Source organism: Coregonus lavaretus (genome assembly GCF_964263955.1).
Source record: "Coregonus lavaretus genome assembly, chromosome: 22".
Taxonomy (NCBI): Eukaryota; Metazoa; Chordata; class Actinopteri; order Salmoniformes; family Salmonidae; genus Coregonus; species Coregonus lavaretus.
The window spans coordinates 45293498-45307934 of NC_140009.1; positions in this window are offsets into that span (position 1 = coordinate 45293498).

The window sequence follows — 14437 nt, forward strand, 5'->3', positions numbered from 1 at the left end:
CATTTCCATCGGTCTAATGTCCATTCCTCGTGTTTCTTGGCCCAAGCAAGTCTCTTCTTCTTATTGGTGTCCTTTAGTAGTGGTTTCTTTGCAGCAATTTGACCATGAAGGCCTGATTCACACAGTCTCCTCTGAACAGTTGATGTTGAGATGTGTCTGTTTCTTGAACTCTGTGAAGCATTTATTTGGGCTGCAATTTCTGAGGCTGGTAACTCTAATGACTCTGGGTCTTCCATTCCTGTGGCGGTCCTCATGAGAGCCAGTTTCATCATAGCGCCTGATGGTTTTTGCGACTGCACTTGAAGAAACTTTTAAAGTTCTTGACATTTTGAGTATTGACTGACCTTCATGTCTTAAAGTAATGATGGACTGTTCCTTGGCGTACACATCACCGACAAACTGAAATGGTCCACCCACGCAGACAGTGTGGTGAAGAAGGCGCAACAGAGCCTCTTCAACCTCAGGAGGCTGAAGAAATGTGGCTTATCACCTAAAACCCTCACAAACTTTTACAGATGCACAATTGAGAGCATCCTGTCGGGTTGTATCACCGCCTGGTATGGCAACTGCACCGCCCACAACCGCAGGGCTCTCCAGAGGGTGGTGCGGTCTGCCGAACACATTACCGGGGGCAAACTACCCGCCCTCCAAGACACATATAACACCCGATGTCACAGGAATGCCAAAAAGATCATCAAGGACATCAACCACCCGAGCCACTACCTGTTCACCCCGCTATCATCCAGAAGGCGAGGTCAGTACAGGTGCATCAAAGCTGGGACCGAGAGAATGAAAAACAGCTTCTATCTCAAGGCCATCAGACTGTTAAATAGCCATCACTAGCACATTAGAGGCTGCTGCTATTTAAATCACATGGAACACTAGTCACTTTAATAATGTTTACATATCTTGCACTACTCATCTCATATGTATATACTGCATTCTATTCTATAATATTCTTCTCTATCTTAGTCCATGCCGCTCTGTCATTGCTTGTCCATATATGTATACAGTGGGGAGAACAAGTATTTGATACACTGCAGATTTTGCAAGTTTTCCTACTTACAAAGCATGTAGAGGTCTGTAATTTTTAACAATGACGCTGTGATTTTTAAGTAATAATTTGCATTTTATTGCATGATATAAGTATTTGATCACCTACCAACCAGTAATAATTCCGGCTCTCACAGACCTGTTAGTTTTTCTTTAAGAAGCCCTCCTATTCTCCACTCATTACCTGTATTAACTGCACCTGTTTGAACTCGTTACCTGTATAAAAGACACCTGTCCACACACTCAATCAAACAGACTCCAACCTCTCCACAATGGCCAGTTTGCCAATGACCATATGGATGATCCAGAGGAGGAATGGGAGAAGGTCATGTGGTCTGATGAGACAAAAATATAGCTTTTTGGTCTAAACTCCACTCGCCGTGTTTGGAGTACAACCCCAAGAACACCATCCCAACCGTGAAGCATGGAGGTGGAAACATCATTCTTTGGGGATGCTTTTCTGCAAAGGGGACAGGACGACTGCACCGTATTGAGGGGAGGATGGATGGGGTCATGTATCGCGAGATCTTTGCCAACAACCTCCTTCCCTCAGTAAGAGCATTGAAGATGGGTCGTGACTGGGTCTTCCAGCATGACAATGATCCGAAACACACAGCCAGGGCAACTAAGGAGTGGCTCCGTAAGAAGCATCTCAAGGTCCTGGAGTGGCCTAGCCAGTCTCCAGACCTGAACCCAATAGAAAATCTTTGGAGGGAGCTGAAAGTCCGTATTGCCCACCGCCAGCTCCAAAACCTGAAGGATCTGGAGAAGGTCTGTATGGAGGAGTGGGCCAAAATCCCTGCTGCAGTGTGTGCAAACCTGGTCAAGACCTACAGGAAACGTATGATCTCTGTAATTGCAAACAAAGGTTTCTGTACCAAATATTAAGTTCTACTTTTCTGATGTATCAAATACTCATGTCATGAAATAAAATGCAAATGAATTACTTAAAAATCATACAATGTGATTTTCTGGATTTTTGTTTTAGATTCCGTCTCTCACAGTTGAAGTGTACCTATGATAAAAATTACAGACCTCTACATGCTTTGTAAGTAGGAAAACCTGCAAAATCGGCACTGTATCAAATACTTGCTCTCCCCACTGTATATTCTTAAATCCCATTCCTTACTTTTTTGTGTGTATTGGGTATATGTTGTGAAATTGTTAGATATTACTGCACTGTCGGAGCTAGAAGCACAAGCATTTCGCTACACCCCCCCCCCCCCCTCCTTTGTCACAACACAACTGATTGGCTCAAACGTATTATAGAAGGAAAGAAATTCCACAAATTAACTTTTAAGAAGGCATACCTGTTAATTGAAATGCATTCCAGGTAACTACCTCATGAAGCTGGTTGAGAGTGTGCAAAGCTGTCATCAAGGCAAAGGGTGGCCATTTGAATAATCTCAAATATAAAATATTTTTGATTTATTTAACACTTTTTTGGTTACTACATGATTCCATATGTGTTAATTCATAGTCCTGATGTCTTTACTATTATTCTATAATGTAAAAAATAGTAAAAATAAAGAAAAAGTAGGTTTGTCCAAACTTTTGACTGGTACTGTATATGAAATTGTTCCGTTACAGCCAGCAGAATTACATTTTTGACTTGAATCTTGTACAGTGTGCTTTAATTGAAGAGGTTATACAGAACTGTCACGTCTGGGGTAGCCCTTGAGCTAAAAGGGGTCTGAAAAATTGAACAGAAATTATTTCACTAGCCAAAAAGGGGCACACTTCCCCAAATCCATGAGCAAAAGCATAATTGTTTGGCTAAAACTGTTTGTGGTTTCATGACATAGGAAATTGATTCATATTTTACCATATGTATATAAACCATATAGCCAACATTCAAGCCACATTTTGATGTAAACTACAGGAATTAAACTTCCATATGTTTCAAGCAATCTTTTACCTTAAAAAAATGATAGAAAAATCAGAATTCAACATGAGACATCTCATAATTTTTGGAGACATGATAGTGTTAATGTAGCTAGCAAACGAGTGTATGAGGAGTTGCGTTAAACAAATTTAGCTAGCTTGCTAACCATCATGGGTGACTGTGTGGCGAGACAAATAACTTACAGTTAGTTAGCTAACACACAATTTTTTGCTAGCAATCGTTACGATGGCTCCAAAATTGATAAGGTGTTTCCACTTACATTTTAACATTTGTGACGTCTCCACTTTCCAAGTGTATTGTAGCATATTGTACATTTCATCAATGAAGCCTGATGTAGACTTTGTCAAGATTATCAGCAAGCTGCTGCGTCACCATAACCCCAAGCTTAGCTGCTTCTGCATTTCGTCCCCAATCCATTCAACCAGCTAAGAGACAAGTGTAAGTAAGTAGGAAACCATTTGTGTGAATGGCTAAGCTAGTGTGACAAACAAGGCTAATTCAAATTCAAATTTACAAGGTAAATTAATACAGCCCTTTAAACCATACAACCTCTTAGCTACACAGTATATCAAGGAGAGTTGAAATCACAGTCTTACAAAAATGTGGGTAAAATTTACTCTTAACCCTCAAGAGAGTGATACACTCCATGGAGTTAGTGTTAATAACTGGAGCTGATTGGGACAGTACTTTTGTGCCAAAATCCTGCACGGAGCCTTCACCGTGCGCTGCCACTTTAAGAGCGCACCAGTTGTCAGGAAGGAGGTTGTAAATATGGCTCTTCCTGCTCTATGTGAGAGCTCTCGGTTGGCGCGGCAGTTTTGACGCTGTGTACAACTTTGTAGAAGTCTTGTTTGTTTTCTGCATGCTTAGTTTAGGAATGTTTTAAGTTAGATCGTGGTGTACCGTACTACTATGTGTTTGGAACCTGTTGGGAACGTTCATTCCTTGGATCTCATGAACTATTAGCAACATTGTTGTGAAGGTTTTTGTGAGTCTACTTTCCCAACCTATTCATGGGACGGACAGAGAGACGAGGATACTTCCTGCCTTGAGTGCCTACCACAGCTAAGCCCCCTCTTTGTCTCTATGTTTCTCTCGCTCTCTTCACTAAAGTGTCTTATTTTTTTGCACTGCGTGCCCTTTTTTGTTCAGTGCCGCGGTGGAATTTTCATACTGTCGGAATTATTGACAATTGTGTTTAAGGAAATGTGTGTTTTGAGTATATTGCTTATTATATTTTGATTCTCTTTTTGGAACTGTATGGATGTATTTATTTTGTGACAATGATTTTCTGGCCTAAGCGACTTTGGGACATGTTTAAGGCATTTTTTGTTTTGTTTACACCCACACAACTTCATACACCCATTCACTACTTCCTCTTGGAATAAATACAGATTTTTGCAAATAATAAGACTGGGTTCTTTATTGTCTGTTGCCTAAGAGTCGCTCTAATCCTTATTATTGTATGGGGTATTATTGGTTGGGTTACCCCTGTGCTGTGACGTGTGTTTTACATGGTGTTGCTATCTGGCAAACAGGCTACACTGTAGCAGTCTCTTCTGCTAATATGTACAGTGGGGAGAACAAGTATTTGATACACTGCCGATTTTGTAGGTTTTCCTACTTACAAAGCATGTAGAGGTCTGTAATTTTTATCATAGGTACACTTCAACTGTGAGAGACGGAATCTAAAACAAAAATCCAGAAAATCACATTGTATGATTTTAAAGTAATTAATTTGCATTTTATTGCATGACATAAGTATTTGATACATCAGAAAAGCAGAACTTAATATTTGGTACAGAAACCTTTGTTTGCAATTACAGAGCTCATACGTTTCCTCTAGGTCTTGACCAGGTTTGCACACACTGCAGCAGGGATTTTGGCCCACTCCTCCATACAGACCTTCTCCAGATCCTTCAGGTTTCGGGGTTGTCGCTGGGCAGTACGGACTTTCAGCTCCCTCCAAAGATTTTCTATTGGGTTCAGGTCTGGAGACTGGCTAGGCCACTCCAGTACCTTGAGATGCTTCTTATGGACCCACTCCTTAGTTGCCTTGGCTGTGTGTTTTGGGTCGTTGTCATGCTGGAAGACCCAGCCACAACCCATCTTCAATGCTCTTACTGAGGGAAGGAGGTTGTTGGCCAAGATCTCGCGATACATGGCCCCATCCAGCCTCCCCTCAATACGATGCAGTTGTCCTGTCACCTTTGCAGAAAAGCATCCCCAAAGAATGATGTTTCCTCCTCCTTGCTTCACGGTTGGGATGGTGTTCTTGTGGTTGTACTCATCCTTCTTCTTCCTCCAAACACGGCGAGTGGAGTTTAGACCAAAAAGCTATATTTCTGTCGCATCAGACCACATGACCTTCTCCCATTCCTCCTCTGGATCATCCAGATGGTCATTGGCAAACTTCAGACGGGCCTGGACATGCGCTGGCTTGAGCAGGGGGACCTGCTCTCTTCAGGTCATTGACCAGGTCCTGCCGTGTAGTTCTGGGCTGATCCCTCACCTTCCTCATGATCATTGATGCCCCACGAGGTGAGATCTTGCTTGGAGCCCCAGACCGAGGGTGATTGCCCGTCATCTTTAACTTCTTCCATTTTCGAATAATTGCGCCAACAGTTGTTGCCTTCTCACCAAGCTGCTTGCCTATTGTCCTGTAGCCCATCCCAGCCTTGTGCAGGTCTACAATTTTATCCCTGATGTCCTTACACAGCTCTCTGGTGTTGGCCATTGTGGAGAGGTTGGAGTGTGTGGACAGGTGTCTTTTATACAGGTAACAAGTTCAAACAGGTGCAGTTAATACAGGTAATGAGTGGAGAACAGGAGGGCTTCTTAAAGAAAAACTAACAGGTCTGTGAGAGACTGAATTCTTACTGGTTGGTAGGTGATCAAATACTTATGTCCTGCAATAAAATGCAAATTAATTACTTAAAAATCATACAATGTGATTTTCTGGATTTTTGTTTTAGATTATTATTTAGATTAAATTACAGACCTCTACATGTTTTGTAAGTAGGAAAACCTGCAAAATCGGCAGTGTATCAAATACTTGTTCTCCCCACTGTATGTGTTTCTGGTAGCGGTACTCTCTCTATCCTACTCTTTTCCTATCAGCAGGGTTAATACCTGCCTTTATCTTTACCCCTCTCTAACAGTACCGCTACACTTTTAATTCCATTAAAGGACAGGTTGCACAATATATTTCCACAAATCTAACAACGTTGATTAATGGTATTCCATCTAAATGATCTTCAGACAAATGTTTATTTAAAAAATGTATGCATTTCTATTTTTTCAATTTGAATTATATTTATCAAAAACTCATACAGTTGAAGTCGGAAGTTTACATACACCTTAGCCAAATATATTTAAACTCCGTTTTTCAGAATTCCAGAATTAATCCTAGTAAAAATTCCCTGTCTTAGGTCAGTTAGGATCACCACTTTATTTTATGAGTGTGAAATGTCAGAATAATAGTAGAGTGATTTATTTCAGCTTTTATTTCTTTCATCACATTCCCAGTGGGTCAGAAGTTTACATACACTCAATTAGTATTTGCCTTTAAATTGTTTAACTTGGGTCTAATGTTTCGGGTAGCCTTCCACAAGCTTCCCACAATAGGTTGGGTGAATTTTGGCCCATTCCTCCAGACAATGCTGGTGTAACTGAGTCAGATTTGTAGGCCTCCTTGCTCGCACACGCTTTCTCAGTTCTGCCCACACATTTTCTATAGGATTGAGGACAGGGCTTTGTGATGGCCACTCCAATACCTTGACTTTCTTGTCCTTAAGCCATTTTGCCACAACTTTGGAAGTATGCTTGGGGTCATTGTCCATTTGGAAGACCCATTTGCGACCAAGCTTGAACTTCCTGACTGATGTCTTGAGATGTTGCTTCAATATATCCACATAATTTTCCTTCCTCATGATGCCATCTATTTTGTGAAGTGCACCAGTCCCTCCTGCAGCAAAGCACCCCCATAACATGATGCTGCCACCCCCGTGCTTCACGGTTGGGATGGTGTTCTTCGGCTTGCAAGCTAGCCCCTTTTCCCTCCAAACATAACAATGGTCATTATGGCCAAACAGTTCTATTTTTGTTTCATTAGACCAGAGGACATTTCTCCAAAAAGTACGATCTTTGTGCAGTTGCAAACCGTAGTCTGGCTTTTTTATGGCGGTTTTGGAGCAGTGGCTTCTTCCTTGCTGAGCGGCCTTTCAGGTTATGCCGATTATGAGCTCCTGAGTGGCGCAGTGGTCTAAGGCACTGCATCGCAGTGCTAACTGTGCCACTAGAGATCCTGGTTTGAATCTAGGCTCTGTCGCAGCCGGCCGCGACCGGGAGACTCATGGGCGGCGCACAATTGGCCCAGCGTCGTCCAGGGTAGGGGAGGGAATGGCCGGCAGGGATGTAGCTCAGTTGATAGAGCATGGCGTTTGCAACGCCAGGGTTGTGGGTTCGATTCCCATGGGGGGCCAGTATAAAAAAAATATATATATAATAATAATGTATTCACTAACTGTAAGTCGCTCTGGATAAGAGCGTCTGCTAAATGACTAAAATGTAAAATGTAAATTATAGGACTCGTTTTTACTGTGGATATATATACTTTTGTACCTGTTTCCTCCAGCATCTTCACAAGGTCCTTTGCTGTTGTTCTGGGATTGATGTTCACTTTTCGCACCAAAGTACGTTCATCTCTAGGAGACAGAATTAGTCTCCTTCCTGAGCGGTATCACGGCTGCATGTTCCCATGGTGTTTATACTTGCGTACTATTGTTTGTACAGATTAACGTGGTACCTTCAGGTGTTTGGAAATTGCTCCCAAGGGTGAACCAGACTTGTGGAGGTCTACAATTTTCTTTCTGAGGTCTTGGCTGATTTCTTTTTATTTTCCCATGATGTCAAGCAAAGAGGCACTGAGTTTGAAGGTAGGCCTTGAAATACATCCACAGGTACACCTCCAATTGACTCAAATTATGTCAGTTAGCCTATCAGAAGCTTCTAAAGCCATGACATCATAATTTTCTGGAATTTTCCAAGCTGTTTAAAGGCACAGTCAATTTAGTGTATGTAAACTTCTGACCCACTGGAATTGTGCTACAGTGAATTTTAAGTTAAATAATCTGTCTGTAAACAATTGTTGGAAAGATTACTTGTGTAATGCACAAAGTATATGTCCTAACCGACTTGCCAAAACTATAGTTTGTTAACAAGAAATGTGTGGAGTGGTTGAAAAACGAGTTTCAATGACTTCAACGTAAGTGTATGTAAACTTCCGACTTCAACTGTAGCAACAATACATTGCGCCTTTTACGTCAAGAAAGGAACGAGCTGGTGGTGGCGGCAGTGCACGCTTTACCGGCATGCATGTTTGGTCGAGATGAAAGGAAGAAAGTCCCCTACCACTTTGGGCAGACAAGGTCAGGGAACCCCTGGCGCTGCAGTCATGTTCGGGGCTCACTTTGTCCCAAACAATTACGATGGCTCCCAACAGTGGAAGAGTGGATTCACCATGAAGCCGAGGCTAAAAACCGGTTCTGTGCCCACAGTCAATGTAGGCTCCAAGTCCACTGACACCACCGGTGTTACAGCACCATGGCGGGCTGCTTCAATGGAGTTGAATCGGGTAAGTAGGCACTAAACTGCCCAAAGAGTTTTGTCATGTTATGTTGCTAGTAGATTACAAAAAACTGTGCACCGAGCCATGCAAAACAAACTGGCCCACTCGGCCCACCATGCTAGAGCCACACAGATCTAGCATGGTGTTTGGGGGTGGAATAAGCTAGCTAGCTAGCAAGCTAGCTAGCTACAATGACTCCATCAACACAAATAGTGAGCTAAATTTAGAGGAAGTGGTTCGGTAAACTACGTTTGCCTGAGACCTGAAGACTTGTGCTACAGTAGCTCACAGAGCTAATGCCTGGGTTCAACCCTAGTCGGTCACATTGGCGCATTGGTGACCATATGACCAATCTAGTGCAATCTGAGGTACTACAAACACATTCGGCCAGCAAATATAAAAATGAAATAGTTCCATTGGCCAAGATTGAATGTATAGATGCTATGCACCTTTAACACTAGAAGAGCCGAGTGAGTCATTTTGAAGAGCTGAGTGACTTATTATGCATACATTTTTAAAGTCATGCCCCCCTCCGTCCTTGACTTTTCCTAAATAAGTCTATTTAACACACATACTTTCTAAGAATTTCCTTATGTGTTATAAGCAGTTTTAAGAAGACGTACAAGATCAAGAAATCCTAATTATATAATTACAAAATTACATAGGGTACAACAAGGGCGTCTGGTTTAAGGGTAATAAACACAGACATAAATCACTAATAAGAGATATGACGTTGTGAGAGCTTATGGCACTCCAGGGCTCTCCCATGATCGACTTCATGCGAGTATGCATGTGAGTACGCGTGCGTGTGTGCGCACGCCTGAGAGTGTCCTGATGCCACTTAACCTTTGAGTGCTCTGATTACGAAGGGTTCAATGAACCACCACTGCCCCTTTAAAGAAACTTTGGCTTTATCTCGCCTAAGAAAAAATCTTGTCATCCACCCAAACCTGTCATGTAGACCGTCATGGTCAAGGCATATTGATACAACAGTAGCTAAGATGGGGAGAAGTATGTCCATAATTAAGCACTGCTCTGCCTTCTTAACAACACTATCAACAAGGCAGGTCCTACAGGCCCTAGTTTTGTCGCACCTAGACTACTGTTCAGTAGTGTGGTCAGGTGACACAAAGAGCGACTTGGGAAAATTACAGTTGGCTCAGAACAGGGCAGCACGGCTGGCCCTTGGATGTACACAGAGAGCTAACATTAATGACATGCATGTCAGTCTCTCCTGGCTCAGAGTGGAAGAGAGATTGACTTCATCACTGCTTGTTTTTGTAAGAGGTGTTGACAAGCTGAATGTACAGAGCTGTCTGTTTTGGAATACTGGCACACAGCTCGTACACTCATGCATACCCCTACAAGACATGCCACCAGAGGTCTCTTCACAGTCCCCGAAGTCCAGAACAGACTATGGGAGGCGCACAGTACTACATAGAGCCATGACTACATGGAACTCTATTCCACATCAGGTAACTGTTGCAAGCAGTAGAATCAGATAAAAAAAAACAGGTAAAAATACACCTTAGGGAACAACGGGGACTGTGAAGAGACACACACAAGGGTATAGACACATGCACACATTGTGATATTGTTGTAAGGTGGTATTAAACATTTTTATTGTAGATAGGTAGTGGTGTAATGTCATATGATGTACTATTTTATATTTTCTTTTATATGTAATGTAAGTGCTTTAATATGTTTGGACCCCAGGAAGAGTAGCTGCTACCTTGGCATCAACTAATGGGGATCCCTAATAAATACAAATAAATACAAACCGCCACGTGCCCTTTTCCTGTCTCCATTTATTACTCGGCCATGATCCTCTTAAGAAGGCTTCCTCTCCAGGTTCAGAACAGAGGCTGGGAAACACACAGTATTAAATAGATCCATGACTATATGGAACTCTTTGCCACCCCAGGTAACTCAAGCTTGCAATAAAACCAGATTTTTTTTGTTTAAGATGAAAGAACACCTTACAAGACATGCAACTAGAGGTCTCTTCACAGTTATGGGGTATCCAGGGTACATTCAAGTGTCCTTTCAACCTCTCCAAAGTGTCCGAATGTGGTAATTGCACTGTTTTTGCACACTGGGTGTGCCTAAAAGTTCACTATAAGAAAGTTAATTTGTGGAATATCTCACTTTTAACAAGGCACACCTGTTAATTGAAATGCATTCCAGGTGACTACCTCATGAAGCTGGTTGAGAGAATACCAAGAGTGTGCAAAGCTGTCATCAAGGCAAAGGGTGGCTATTTGAAGAATCTCAAATATAAAATATATTTTGATTTGTTTAACACTTTTTTTTGTTACTACATGATTCCATATGTGCAATTTCATAGTTTCGATGTCTTCACTATTATTATACAATGTAGAAAATAGTAAAAATAGAGAAAAACCCTGGAATGAGTAGGTGTCCAAACTTTTGACTGGTACTGTACATAAAAAAAACATAAAATGCCTTATCAAACACAAACTTCGTTATACATGTTTCCTTCACTAAAAAAGGTGCAAAATTATAAATTAGCTGAACTATTTACAAATGGCATGTGTTCGTTTTACATCCCAGGTGTAGATTATTAGATTTCACTTTCACCGTAGCTTGTGCATGTCGTGATAGTCTTTGAAGCACTCCCTCTCTGCCAGGAAACAAAAAACGAACTGATATTTCGGACAGAAGATCTGGCATTTCACCCTTTTTCCCCCCCTGTGTTTTGTGCAATGCTTGCAGTTCTATCTTTTGTCTTTTGGCATGTGTGTTGGATAGTGGCGCTCACCTTGAGTGGGGGGGGGGGGGGGGGTCTTGTGATGGTTGTGAGGTTGCTTTGGGCCCCCAATTCAGCCATTTCCAACACCAGCTGCTCTCGGAAGGCCACCTGGGAGAGGGGTTTGACCTTTTGCTTTGGCCATCTGCTTGTGGAGAATGAAAGCATTTACTGTAGCAATGTCCACAAAGTGGTAAAACGTCTTATGCCACTTCCTGGTCTTGTGGAGGACCTGGTAGTAACCTATCAGAGCATCAGATAGGTCGACACCCCCCCATGCTGGCATTGTAGTCCTTCACAGAAACGGGGACATTCTTCCTTTTTCACCCTCCTTGAGACATGGTTTTATTCCCACGGGGGACCAGTATGACCAGTATGAAAAAAAAATTATGCACTCACTAACTGTAAGTCGCTCTGGATAAGAGCGTCTGCTAAATGACTAAAATGTAAAAAAAAAAATTAAATGGTTGTTATTGAATGCCTTATGCTGTGTGGCGAGCATGGTTACTTCCCTAGTGTCCTTCCATTTCACAAAAAGCAGTGGGGGGTGAAGACCTTGACCGGTGGGGGCACTTGCTGGGGAGGGGGGGCTCCCAAATGTCATCATCCAAATTATCTGCATCCTCCACTCTGTGGTGAATAAAATAAAGGGATATATTGTTGTAAGCCACACACAGAATTACGGTTGACTAAATTTACAAAACGACATTACTGTAAAATAAAAACACCAAGCCTAAACTTTATCTGTACAGTGACTCACATAGAAGGTGTGAAGCACACACAATGCAAACAGTATCACTTTGGAGACAATGGCAGTGGTGAGAACCACAAATAAACAATGGCCATGAGAGTTTAGTGGCCTCTCCAAAGTAACAAGGATGAAACTCAGAACAGCAAACAGTGAACTAATATGAAACGGACAATAACTACTTTGGACTTATGTAACATTTAAATTACTTGTTACATAGGCCTATGTAAACTAAATCCAAAGCACAAAAAGCAGACAACTTCTAAAAAACTAAATACATATAGTAAATCAGCTATATAAAATCATGAAAATAATTTACTTACAGATCTAAAAGTGGATCCAATCCTTCTAGAAAGCAATCTTCGTCTGCCGAGTCTAAATACACTGCTCAAAAAAATAAAGGGAACACTAAAATAACACATCCTAGATCTGAATGAATGAAATAATCTTATTAAATACTTTTTTCTTTACATAGTTGAATGTGCTGACAACAAAATCACACAAAAATTATCAATGGAAATCAAATTTATCAACCCATGGAGGTCTGGATTTGGAGCCACCCTCCAAATTAAAGTGGAAAACCACACTACAGGCTGATCCAACTTTGATGTAATGTCCTTAAAACAAGTCAAAATGAGGCTCAGTAGTGTGTGTGGCCTCCACGTGCCCGTATGACCTCCCTACAACGCCTGGGCATGCTCCTGATGAGGTGGCGGATGGTCTCCTGAGGGATCTCCTCCCAGACCTGGACTAAAGCATCCGCCAACTCCTGGACAGTCTGTGGTGCAACGTGGCATTGGTGGATGGAGTGAGACATGATGTCCCAGATGTGCTCAATTGGATTCAGGTCAGGGGAACGGGCGGGCCAGTCCATAGCATCAATGCCTTCCTCTTGCAGGAACTGCTGACACACTCCAGCCACATGAGGTCTAGCATTGTCTTGCATTAGGAGGAACCCAGGGCCAACCACACCAGCATATGGTCTCACAAGGGGTCTGAGGATCTCATCTCGGTACCTAATGGCAGTCAGGCAACCTCTGGCGAGCACATGGAGGGCTGTGCGGCCCCCCAAAGAAATGCCACCCCACACCATGACTGACCCACCGCCAAACCGGTCATGCTGGAGGATGTTGCAGGCAGCAGAACGTTCTCCACGGCGTCTCCAGACTCTGACACGTCTGTCACGTGCTCAGTGTGAACCTGCTTTCATCTGTGAAGAGCACAGGGCGCCAGTGGCGAATTTGCCAATCTTGGTGTTCTCTGGCAAATGCCAAACATCCTGCACGGTGTTGGGCTGTAAGCACAACCCCCACCTGTGGACGTCGGGCCCTCATACCACCCTCATGGAGTCTGTTTCTGACCGTTTGAGCAGACACATGCACATTTGTGGCCTGCTGGAGGTCATTTTGCAGGGCTCTGGCAGTGCTCCTCCTGCTCCTCCTTGCACAAAGGCGGAGGTAGCGGTCCTGCTGCTGGGTTGTTGCCCTCCTACGGCCTCCTCCACGTCTCCTGATGTACTTGCCTGTCTCCTGGTAGCGCCTCCATGCTCTGGACACTACGCTGACAGACACAGCAAACCTTCTTGCCACAGCTCGCATTGATGTGCCATCCTGGATGAGCTGCACTACCTGAGCCACTTGTGTGGGTTGTAGACTCCGTCTCATGCTACCACTAGAGTGAAAGCACCGCCAGCATTCAAAAGTGACCAAAACATCAGCCAGGAAGCATAGGAACTGAGAAGTGGTCTGTGGTCACCACCTGCAGAACCATTTCTTTAATGGGGGTGTCTTGCTAATTGCCTATAATTTCCACCTGTTGTCTATTCCATTTGCACAACAGCATGTGACATTTATTGTCAATCAGTTTTGCTTCCTAAGTGGACAGTTTGATTTCACAGAAGTGTGATTGACTTGAAATCTGTTTACAATGTAATGTAGCGTGCTCGTCTCGTCTCTGAGCCAGGTAGCAATAGTTAGCATTACGCATAAAAGGTTCTAGGCCTTGCTTTGTCCCACCCAGGTCAACTGCACATCCCTGGAAAGCTTATCTCATTGGCTACAAGACTGTCAAGGTGCCATAGTAGCCAATAGATGTCTTTAGCGCTTAAGCAGGCGACGTCATATTTTTGATGCGCTAAGATATAGTCCCTCCGTGGACATTCAATGTTGCCATTCAGTCATACGTCATCAGATAACATTGGCAATAGGCTAGATTTGTTCCTACCTACCTAATGATTCATTTCATACCCCATGTAGCTATAGCTCAAACACAGACCAAACCGAAGCTTACCTTGTAAGATGTTTGCTGTTTGGTGAAAACATTGTGTAAAAT